The sequence below is a fragment of the Filicampus tigris genome, chromosome 10 (assembly GCF_054856515.1).
Source record: "Filicampus tigris isolate MCC_2025a chromosome 10, RoL_Ftig_1.0, whole genome shotgun sequence".
Classification (NCBI taxonomy): Eukaryota; Metazoa; Chordata; class Actinopteri; order Syngnathiformes; family Syngnathidae; genus Filicampus; species Filicampus tigris.
Genome location: NC_141226.1, coordinates 7,086,215 through 7,098,654, shown reverse-complemented (window position 1 = coordinate 7,098,654; position 12,440 = coordinate 7,086,215). Strand labels below are relative to the sequence as shown.

General features: G+C 40.4%; 1 protein-coding gene across 5 annotated transcripts in view; it reads left to right on the top strand.

The window, feature by feature from the left end:
• cdh24b (cadherin 24, type 2b) overlaps positions 1-12,440 on the top strand; it is a 224,422-nt gene that overhangs the window by 27,285 nt on the left and 184,697 nt on the right. The window contains exon 2 of one of the 5 annotated variants that reach the window (XM_086042935.1): positions 9,653-9,720. The exons of the other annotated variants lie outside the window; for them this stretch is intronic. The gene's annotated coding sequence lies outside the window, so the exon portion shown is untranslated. The remainder of the gene's footprint in view (positions 1-9,652; positions 9,721-12,440) is intronic. 5 annotated transcript variants of the gene reach the window in all.

Sequence of the window (12,440 nt, the reverse complement as noted above, 5' to 3'; positions counted from 1 at the left end):
TAATGAAGATCAGGCAGAGGCGTTTGGTGTACAAATGGTGTCAAATCTGATCTCGTACTGTATCTCTACTGGATGAGAGTCACATGGAAGCAGATGGTTGTCTGTTGTGAAAGCATGAAAAGTATTCATGATTTTTTTTTTCCCAAAGTGGGCTGTATGGACACATACACAATGTGTGCACCCAAGTCTCATGAACTTGTTTGTCGGTTTATTGATTGCTTTGGGAGAGCTCCATCATTGTTCACATCTTGGTGTTAAATGGCTGTTTTCTAAATAATGCAGAGCACTTTATACACAATGCGCCCTTACCAATTGAAATTCATTATTCTGTCATGTTTGTTCTGCTATTTCGGGATCTGTAGCCCATTTTCCTCTCTTCTATTCAATTTACATCCATCCATCATTGAAGCCGTCTGTGTACTTTGTGTGAGCTTAGTATAGGTTGCAACTCAAGGACAGCTAAAGGGAGACAGTCAGACAAACAATGGGTTTCCATGTGTGCATTTTTGTGAATTTATTTCTCGTGTACGAATTGTTCTTCTCAGACCAAATGAAGAGATCTTTCAAAGGGATTAACTATTGTTTTTTGTACTATTTTAGAAACAGCGATTGTCTTAAGACCCTAGCTCTCTTTCTTTATCATTATTAGTGGCACCGTATCACTATTTCTCTGCAGTCAATCCCTTAGATATAATCTTCTCGTGACCACAGAAGTAGCCGACTCATTTTTAGAGGCCAAGATTACACAAGCGGCTTCTTCTCAATCTCTTCATCTCTCTCTTCGCTAATCCAAGTATTTTACCGCTCAGCTTTGACTCTCCTCCAACTGTGCACCTAATTCTCCCATCCTATCCTATCCGATCCCGTCTGCCCTTTCTTGACCACCCCCCCTCCATCTCCACCCCTTCTTGACCTTGCTTTTGTGCCATCTACATTACCCAGACGCGCCCCCGCCCCCCCTCCATCCCTTAGTCTTTCTGAAGGAGTTTATTGGTATGACAGGCCATCATCAGCAGGGAACTACTAAGCGTAATGGGTGCAAGCACGCACCCCCACATGCAGGCAAGCCTCAATAGTTCAGCACAGAGGCAGGCTGGCAGTGGGTGGACACACACACACACACGCACACCCGCACCCACGCCCCCACACACACAAACCCACGCACACACACACACATGCACACACACTGTCTCTTTCACAGCTGAATGAGCATTCACTCCCTGCATGCTCTGTTTTCTCTTTCTCTAAAGAGAGCGAGTGGCCAGCTCATATGACAGCAGATAGGAACTAATGACTGTTTGATTAATTCATTAGGCTGACACTTTATTGCCTGGCTTCTGGAGTCATAGCTGTTTTTTTTTTTTTCATGAGCCAACTCCTTATTCATACTGTGCTCTTTGAGCACAGTCTTTTTCGCAGATTTTTATTTTATTTTGCATAAAATGGGAACTGAACTTGGCAAAGTAAAATGATATTCTCATCAAAGTGCTGTTTTTTTTTCATCAAAAGGCAAAAGTCAAATTTCGTATGTAAAAATGCAAAATATGTTAATGGGAGTTTAAGGTTCTTAACAAAATACAAAAATAATACAGTCAAACTACAACTTAACAAAATGAGTTCCAGAATTCTAGTCAATCATGAGCAGATGCATAAAAAATCAGCTCCAGGATCAAACTGTCACTAACTTGAAATATTTTTTTATACTGTAAAACAGGTGTGTCAAACTAATCTTTGTCGCGGGCCACATTGTTGGTATGGTCTCCCTCAGAGGGCTGTTATGACTATGAAACCATATAATGTATTATCGCCTCATCATACACAACAAATTGATGAATAATTTGTATTGAAATCAGAAGTCAGCTATAATAGCTTGTTCAACTATTGTTCAAGTTGTTAACAAAAAGGTGCTTGCAATATCCAGGTATTATTATCTACACAGTATTGAATATGACCATTTGAAATCTTGGTACAGATTTTAACAAGAATCATGGAAGTTGATGCAAATTGAGCTGTTTTCATTCACAGGCCATATAAAATGATAGTGCGGGCCAGATGTGGCCCCGGGCCTTGAGTTTGACATGTTTTGTTGCACAACTAATGTTTTAAGTATCATTTATAACATTCCTTGTTAAAACCTCTACAATGGTAGATGTTTACCATTCGTAATATTAAAATAAAAATGAATAATAAATACATGATGATAATTCAAAGGTGAATCTCATTGAGGGGGGCACGGTGGTCGACTGGTTAACACGTCCGACTCACAGTTCAAAGGTTGTGGGTTCGATCCCGGCTTCGGCCTCCCTGTGTGGAGTTTGCATGTTCTCCCCGTGCCTGCGTGGGTTTTCTCCGGGTACTCCGGTTTGCATGCTTGATAGGTTGATTGGACTCTCTAAATTGCCCCTAGGTGTGATTGTGAGTGCGGATGTTTGTCTGTGTGTGCCCTGTGATTGGCTGGCAACCAATTCAGGGTGTCTCCCGCCTACTGCCCGAAGACAGCTGGGATAGGCCTCAGCACGCCCCGCAACCCTTGTGAGGATAAGCGGTATCAATAATGGATGAATCTCATTGAGACAGAACGTTACTCATCTCACAATTTTTTTTTTACTTTTATTGATTTTTGTACAAGCCCAGAAAAAGAAATTAACTCCTAGAAAACATAATAAGCACAAGAACTCTCTCTCGACAATGTCGTGATTGATGGTTGACATTAGAGTGACCAAGGCACACAGTTGTTTGTAACTGAAAATTGAAAGAATTGTGGCAGCTTCATTTGACAACCGTTTTTCAAGCTTTAAACCCTTCCCGAATTCAGCCTGCCAAATTCAGTGCCAGTAGCTTTTTAACCAATTCTGAAAGTTGAGGAGAAAAATTCAAAGTGTTATCTTCAAAAAGAGACCCAAACTATGCTTGTACTCCAAATGGTTCATATACAGCTTCAAATTTATTTTGAGTGCACCTTTTTAAGCGTTCAGGTAAAAATGTCAGGTGGAATTGCAAAGGGTTACGAGGTGATCGTTTTGGAAAGATGATTTTGCCGTGCACCGTCGATATGCAGCACATACGCCGTCTGATGGTTTCCGTGGCTTTCAGTCTCAGACTGATGCCCCTTCATAAACGCTCGTCAACAGGTGGTGGCGGTGCGGATTGGAAAAAATTTCGGGTCTTATGCGTCTGTTGTATTGCAGCCCCTCCGGTGGAGGCCCTGGGCTGCCCGCCACCCTGTTGGTCCTACTCTGTGTATTTGTATTATGTTGGAGCATTTTCAATCTGATTCTGAGGTTCCAATAAACATGCACTTGTCAGTTTAAACTTTTGAGTGAATGGCATTCTATAAGAGGGACCCCAAATGACAATAACAGTTGACCTTTGTGAAATTCAGATGAACCCACTTACCAATTAGATGGCCATTTAATCCTGACTGTTCCCTGCGCTTTCGTTTGCTGAGGAGCCGGAGCGGCAAAGTAAAAGTGCACCCGACTGTGAGACTAATATGACACTCAAAAACCAAATGGAGTTAATGGATTTGAGGAACGGAAATCATAAAATACAATTGAGATGTGAAACGGGAGGTACAATAAGAGTGAGGGATGCAAAGGGAAATGAGAAGAGTAACCTGCAGGGGGGGATAAGAGCTGGCAGACGGGTAGAGCGATAAATAGACAGATGGTGGTTAGATACTGTGCATGAAGAGGAGGGATTTGGTGATGGGGTAAAAAGATCTAGTGACAGGCAGCCAAACTTTCTTGTGGGACCTCAGGCTCACTGTTGCCTTTCACATTGGTGATGCCGCTCGGTCCCTGGCCCTCTTTTTTTCCCGCCTGCCCTCGTCGCCTAATAGCACCCTCCCTCCTCATACATATCTTCTCACTCAAGGGATATTTTTAATAGAATTAGGCCGCTTGTTATCAGTGGAGCGGGTAGCCATGCAGCGAGTGAGGCGAGATTGAAACAGCGATTTCCAATTTGAGATTGTGTCACACACATCTCCCAGTGGCGAGATAGCATCAATGAATCAGCGCCGCCATCTCCCCAACTCACTTTGTCCTTCTTTTCCTCAGCCTCCTCGTCATCATTCACTCCTGCCTCTGCATGTTTTAGCCCCACTCAGGCCGTTCGCACATGCGGGACGAACATCTAAATGCATACAAGCTTCCTCTCCGTCACCCTGCTTTCATGCTTTCCTTTGACGCTTTATCACCTTGTCTCTTTTGCTCTCGTCTGGGGCGCATGCCGAGCATCTCGCTGAAAACCTCCAAATGCATCGCCCCTGCTACTGCTCTTTTTTCTTCCTATAACACCATTCCCACTCCTCCCACACTTGTTCATTCTTTAGCATCTCTTCCCTCAGCCGTAGTCTCGCATCTCTGCGTCCTCCCACACTTTTTGCACATCCTCCGCCCGCTTTCGCCACTTTCCACCCCTCCCTTCCCTTTCCATCTCCTCCTGTCACTCTCTCTATCCACACAAAATGTCCCCCCTCCCTTCAACCGTCATCCTCTGCCCCCTCGCTTCATCCACTCTTCCTCGGCCTCAAGGCATTAGATCCCTTTTGACTTGTCTTGTCAGGTCTCCGGATTTTTTGTTTTACCTCCAGAGATGTATCGTTTGTGTGTGTTCATGCGCTACAGTCCTAGTCGCTTGTGGCCATGTATGAGTGAATGTGTGGGACAGTTTGTGAGAGGCTGGAGTGATGCTTTTGTTGCTGCGTGCGTGTCTGTTGGTTGCAGGGTGTTCTGCGGCTTCTCATGACCATGGGGCCGACTCTCATCACAATGCTTCAGCTGAAGCTTTTGCTCAATAGACGTGCGCCTTAACAAATGTCTTGTCATTGTGCTTTTCCATCAGCTAAGGCTGACAAATTACCTTGAGTCTCACTCTCTGCTAAGTCGCTTGTTCGCCATTCAAACGTTCATTACAATTGCATTGTCCAAACCACAATGTGTGAACACGTCCTACAGCATGACACACTCTTTCAATTTCTTAGAAGAAAGTAAAGAAACATTTGAGTGATATTTACGCTTCTTCCTCAGCGCCACCTCCTCTCTCCTACTTTCTATGGAGGGACTTTGTAGTTTTAGTTCAGTGAAACTTTCTTAATTAAAATGCAACACAAGGACAGATGTGTTATGCCGAATTGTTGTATACGTTAGGATTTAAAGAAATGCGAGGGAGATGTTTGTATTATGCAGGTTTTGAACATCTGGGTTAATAGTTCGAACCATAAAGTCGAAACTATTTTCTCGATGGTCTACACCCACACGCAGACACAAATTTAAATTTGCATAAACAATGAAAGTTGTCTCCTTCATTGCAGTGACATTCTTATTTCAACAAAATTGAACAATTTGGAACCAAAGACATGCTAAAAGCTCATCAAATGCAAAAACAAAATGTTTTATTTTAATTTATTTTATATAACAGTATTTCTTTATGGTGCCGGTATACTAATGCTAATTGTTTTTGTTGTAAATGCAGACACAACCCTTGGATCTTTTTACAATGTGTAAGTCTTCTAACGTCTGGTAAATGGCGTTTTACAGAGAGAGAGCTTTTACCATTAGTTAGTTTGTGAGGAATATGATCATCTTCATCCATCCCTCCATCCATTTTATATATCAATAGTCCTCATTAGGGTGACGTGTGAGCTGGAGTCCATCCCAGCTGACTTAAGCGAGAGACGAGGCATGTCTGGGGCTGGTGGTCAGTCAAGCGGCACATACAGACGAACAATCATTCACTCTCACGTTCACATGTATGGACAATGAATGTCAAAAAAAGGCATCACTTCATTCTTCTGTTCAGACCAGAGCAAACAGATCAGAACATATTACGCCAGTGCTAAATTCTTTACACTAGCTCCAGTCAGCTGTAGAACAGATTTTAAATTATGCTAGTGGTATATAAATCATTGAATGGTTAAAGTACATTTGTACACTAAAGAAATGCTAATTGAATATAAACCCAATAGGACTCGGGTCAATTAGCGGAGCCCAGGTTTCAAAGCAAACAGAAAGCTACATTTTAGCTACATGTTATATCTGTACTTTGTTTTTAAATGACTTTTAGCTACATGTTACATCTGTACTTTGTTTTTAAATGACTTTAACTCTTTTGTTTCTAAATGGAAACATTTTGTTATTCAGAACACAAATATGAGGTGTGTCAAATCTAGAAGATATTTATTTTCACTTTACAGAGACTGTAAGTTAAATGTGATAATCTACCCTTTGGTCACAATTTTGTTCTCATTCAAAACTATAAATGATGCATAAAGGCTAATCATAAAATCGAAATGTACGTTTTGCAACCATATTTAAGTACAATTGTTGTTGTACTGCTCAATATTATTATCATGTAAATGTCAAGCATTTAAAATTAAATCCTTCCATAGCGTCAATGCACAATTTAGTCCTACAGCTCTGTTTTCAACTAAATTGAAAACAACTGGTAAAAGTTAAATAGGTATACATTCGTAACAAATACATTTTTTTCTATAAACAAAGTGTGTCTTGAATAAATTCTACAGTGCATTTGGAAGCACAATTTCAAACATATTGTTAAATTGCTTCCATTGTCGATTAAAAGTAAGTACTATCGTAAAGGAGATAAAGAATAGAAAATTAAGAAATACAGATTTCATTATATTGTGCAGTTGTAAAGTGGTCTTGGGATGTCCCTTTCAAATAAATGCTAATACAGTACTGTTGATTCGATGTTGTTGTTGGAAGAGCAACAAAACCCCCTTAAACATGACCTTTTAGCCTAATTGCTTTGAAACATCTGTTGCCTAAAGAAACTTGCAACTCAAACAGTGCTTGAGTCATTATTCAAATATGGAGTGTGAGGAGAAATTGCTAAATTGGCTTCTGGGAGTTTAAGAAAGATTGCTCTGTGTTTGCATCCTTTAAACGGCAGGACCATTACGTTTAAATCTCTGTGAGCTTTAAGTGCGCCTGAGAATTCAGACCATATATTTCTTTCAGGTCCACGCTCAAAGAGAGAGAAAAAACATTTGCCCAAAACAAAAACTTTTCATGTCTTTGCCATATAGTTGTCAGCGGCACTGCACATTTTGTATTAGTAACACAGACTGTTCTAAAGCATACACGCCATGTGAATGATTATTGTGTGATTGGCACTTTGATTAAGAACTTGAATTTCTGTATTTTGAGTGCAGTTTGTGAAGATGTTTAGCCCCATTTTTTGAGGACTCCGGCAGTTGCCAATAAATACATGTTGCAGAGGTTTGCCATTTGATAACTTGAATAAATGAAGTTCCTCTCTGCCTCTCTCGCTTAGTCCTGTGTCATGTGTCATCTTCCAAACCGCTTACCCTGTGCAGGGTCGCGGGGAGGTGCTGGAGCCTATCCCAGCTGACAATGGGCGAGCTTATTCCTGTCTTGACCTTATTTTACAATCAGTTGTTCTTCTGACAACATAATTTTTGTTAGCCTAAGAGCATATTTGCCCATGAAATTTTTAGCTTACTGTCACAATCTCAATAATAACATCAGCTTGCTGAAAATTGTGGTTTTTCTTCATGTCTCTGTAGATTTTTCTTCAGTCAGGTCACAGTAATACACAAAGATTGAAATGAACTGCAGGCTTCTTGTTCGTTGTTGTTGTTTTTTTTTTTAAATATGACTTTGGCAACAACAGTATTAGGCTAACATTATGTCTACCCCTTCTGCTCGGCTATCTGTTTCTGAAGAGATTTGTGGAAGCCATTTTTAGTTTCACAACAACTGCCGAGGTGTGCAGCTGATTTGGCAGTGTTGAAGCTGCAGGGAGGGCACGCAGTGAAGTCTGACTTTTCTCAGCCTGTGGTTAACTGTGATCTATCTGTACCACCTGGCATTAGTTCAACTCTTGCTGAGCCTTCTGAGACCTTAAGTCTGGCTCTGCCGCTTCCTTTCCTCACAGAAACCTGGACTTGGCTGCCTGTATGCATCCAACCTGGCCTCCAGGGAGCTGAGAGCTGTGTTGCATTTACATGGATAATTATCTGGGGGTACAGCTTACCTTTAGGGACAGTAAGCAGCATGGGATAAGGGCAACAAAGGAAAATGAATGGAGCCAGAGCAGTCAGCCAAGTCTTTTTCCACATCAGCTCCACACGTTCGTGGGCCTTACACTGGATCAAACCTTGAAATCAGTGACATAAAACCACAATCACACACATTGGAGGTGCTTCGGGTTTTTGAAAAAAAAAAAAAAAAAAAAAAGATGACAATCTGAATAATGAACAGTGGCGTAAAAAAGAACCAAAAATATGGTACAGTTGACAAATCAATACAATAGTGTAGACTCACAGTTTCAGGGTAAAATAGCGGATCTGAGGTCAGGTCAAGTGTGAACAGCATAAATATTCATGTCAGTGCACTCAGGAGGCAGTCAAAGATCTCTACGGGCAGTGTGAATGTTCTTCCATTTCATATCCTCACTGCTGTCTTATGGGATGATATTTCGTCAGAACATTTGCTCCTCTCTACTTGGAAATAGTATTGAGGTAAATTTTCAAGCTCCTTTTGCCATGAGGATATTTTCTCTTCTCTGCCTTAAAGTCGAATGCTGGTGAAGGCGCCTTTATTTCGCAGTTCCTCTAAAGCTCACAGAGAGGAAACGATTGCTTTTTAGCCCCCTCTTAGCGCCGCCTCCCACTGGTGACCTCCCGTAGGCACTGGATTATGACCCATCATGCGGGTCCTCCAGGCCTCATCTCTCTTCTCCTTCCTCTGAGTGAGCACAGTTCATATCTCTCCATCTCGCCGAGTCTTTATCGCAAAAACACAGATCACCAGTTTTTAATCATGCCCCGAATAAAAGACACGTTTCCAATTAATGGAACTGCTGTTGTGATTCACTGTGACTCTATAAAAACTTCGATGGGCCTCAATAAGCCGCGCAAGTTTTCAATCTGAGCAGAGCTTCTTTGAAAAAGAAAAATCAGTGCAAGTCAACTGGGAAGGCAGCAATGAATGTGAGGTTTCTGCAGTTGTATCAATTAGATCTAAGGCTGTATTTAAACTACATGGCTGAAGTAACCCCATTACGATTTTTTTCCCTTCAATGTGGCACAGATCAAACATTTGTGGGGAATTGTATATCCTCAGGTTCAGATACGGCTTTCTTCATATCCCTCCATCCATTCATTTTCAGGCCCACTCATCCTGTTCAGGATAACAGCTGGGATGCCTACCCCAAGGCCAGCTACACTCTGGACCGGTTGGCTGTCAATTGTAGTACTATTTTTAAAGGGGAATTTAGCGCAATTGATCCCCTGCTAGCTGGTAAAAGTCAATCGTGTGAACAATCGCATTATTACATATGGATTAAGAAAATGTAGACCTGCCACAGAGAAAGCCAATTTTATGCCATCTGTACATACCTTAAATTACAAGCACTGGTAATTACACTAATCTTTTTTGTTGTTGTTCTAATTGTCTAAATCTAATTGTTGTTCTATATTAATTAAAAAAAAACAGATAATAAACCAAGTGGGGTGGCTCAAATTTTGGTATAAAAGGGTATTATAATTGTTATAATTCAGATTGAAATCCCACATTCCTGTTCAAAGTGGTAAAAGGTTGAGAGTTTACGGAAATGGAAAGAGTTAGCACTAAAGCACTTGATGATCCTTGTTTTTCAGCTGCTCTCATACTTTTGTGAAGCACTCTACGTTGACAATGTGAGCATCAAAATGCACTGTTCAATGAGGTATGGAAATACTTTTCTACACAAACAACCCCCTTGGTGTCATTCATAACAAACATACTCTCACTTGCATAAATCATAAATCATGTAAAATAATGACTGACGGTGGCGAGTCGAGTAATCCAACACCAGCAACCTTTTGACACTATGGAGTGAGGAGTGATTAAGAATTGCATCTCTTTGAGCAAAGTTGGTTTCAAGAGTTACTGTATATGGTCATTAAACTGGGCACAATCAGATGTCCATTTAATTGGATATTTTACAATATACAGCGGAACCTGGAGTTACACTTTTTACAAACTGTTCAAGTTATGCACAACATTTTTCTAGAACATATGCTTCTAGTTATGTGCATGTTTTGTTATGTGAACTGTCTCAGCATGGATGAGTGCTGTGCTTCTCACGCTTTTTGACCATCGTTGGCCCTGTGCGTAACTCATTGCGAGAGTTGTGCTGTCTTTTTTTTACACTTAATTAGACTTCAGAATGATTTAAAGGTTACGGTTTGCTGTAAACGCGCCAAATACCCACATAAAACTCAATGTCGGCAGCAAATGTGCAGCCGGAACACGGAAAGTTCCACTCATACACAAACACACACAAGTGTGCACGCACGCTTCTACAAATCTCACCGCGGCCACCTAAAAAAAAACAAAAAACGTTTGACTGTATGCATGACATATACAGTATTTACTGTATTGGAGAGTCTCTTAATCATAAAATTAAAAAAAAGACACAAACCTCGATGTCTTCTCCTTACGGCAGCAAGCTGTTGTGTGTGCAGCCTATACATAATTGTTCTAATCACAATTCTAACAGCGGCTGCCTCAACGTCATTAAAGTGGCAAAAAAGAGAAGTTTCCTGGATCATTTTATATGTGAACTCCAACCCCCGCCTCGCCCCACAGAATAAGAAATAGACAAAAGAAACCCATCTGAATAAGGTTGTTATGGTGTCCTCACTTAAAGTTAAAGCACAAAAAGCACTTGTTAGAGTGTTATTTATTCATTGGGAAATATATTTTCATTTACTTTGTATTTTCTTGACGTGCTGTATTTATTTTTCAACCACACAAGGACTGATGATAATTTGGGGGCTGGAACAGATTGATTGCGTTTCCATTCACGTCAATGGGAAAATTTACCTCGATTTACGTTTATGTTTGGAACTACAAACAGAGTCACGCAACCAATTCAGTTCGTAAATTGAGGTACCGTTGTAATTTTTGTTTACATGCATTTTTGGCTATGAACACATTTACGTTGTTCCAGGTATTCCAGTAAATGTAACCATATTGACACTGGGTATTGGTCACTTGAGAGTAGATTTACTGCATTGGTCATTCAGTAAGCCAACAGACAGTTCATGTTCAGTTCATGACATGAGTTATTTCTGGCCACAGGCTGACTTTACAGAGGTTTTTTTTTTGGGTGGCCCAGCACTTGCTGCAATAAACAGGGAGTGAAAGTTTAACAATAAATGAAACTTGCTTCACTGGGTTCTATATTGGTGCTTTATTTCAGGGATATATTTCCCAGTGTACATTTATAGCTTTGGTCTCATTCCAGCTTTGACAAGATCTATCACTTTACTGGGATGACGTAAATGTACCTTTGATAGAGACATATAGAGTGGTGTGTTAGCTTGTATTCCACGGAGAAGACAAAATATACTGTATACTTGAACTTGCAAAGCACACATTCATTTCAAGACAATTGCTTGTGCTCTCAAGAGCATGTCATTCAAATGGCCAACAGAACAGGCGCATATATTTTCTACAACATGTGTACAGCACAGCTTCTTGGGGCGTGTCATATTGACTTGCCCTCCCACTCCATCAATACACTTGACACCAGTCAGCATGACTCCAAAGTGCAGAGCGCATCAGTGCGTCAAGAAAGATGTTGAGCACTTTATTTGATACTTCTCGTAGTAGACATGCTCTTTCAAATAGAATTAAGAGGAAAAGCATTTCTTTCCATCACTGACAGAGAAGGTTGAAGGAGTCTATTAACCAAAGGTAATTGAATGTTGAGGCACCAGAGTACAGTTTAGTGTGGAAATTAACCTGTACATGCCTCCAATTGATGTTTGGTAAAGAAGGCTGGTGAGGTGTGAAAATAAGAAGTTGTTGTGCAGCACAGATAATTTATTTATTTTTGTTCAGAGGCCAGATAGACTTCCACAGTTCAACTGAGTTCATTGCTATTCATCATGAGTGACAAAAAGAAAAGAAAAAATCAACACCTTCCTCAGTGAGCAATGGGCCCGTCTTATTTGCTGACAGAAAAGGAGGCTATGTGGATGCTTAAAAGAATCCTTGCCTGCAAAAAAAACAGAAACATATACTCACGATATACATTTTTAAAGACACATTTCACACTTTTAGGAAGATTTGGTTATTGTATAAATACAAAGATTAAAAAATTAAAGATTAAAATACAAGATTTTTAGAGGAACTAAAGAGTGTATTTTTGTGGTTGTTCAGCTTTGGCCTTAACCCTCTCTAATCACACCATCAATGGGATAATACATATACAGACATTTGACACTTCATATAATACTATTTATAAGTCAAATTCAATCCAATAGACACTGTATCAATTATGCCCGAACAAAATAATACTAATCATTCTTGCTTGGCACTGTAAAAACCGTATTCAGGTATTGTCCGTCCATTTTCCATACCACTTCATTGTCTTCATTGTGGTTACTAGTGACC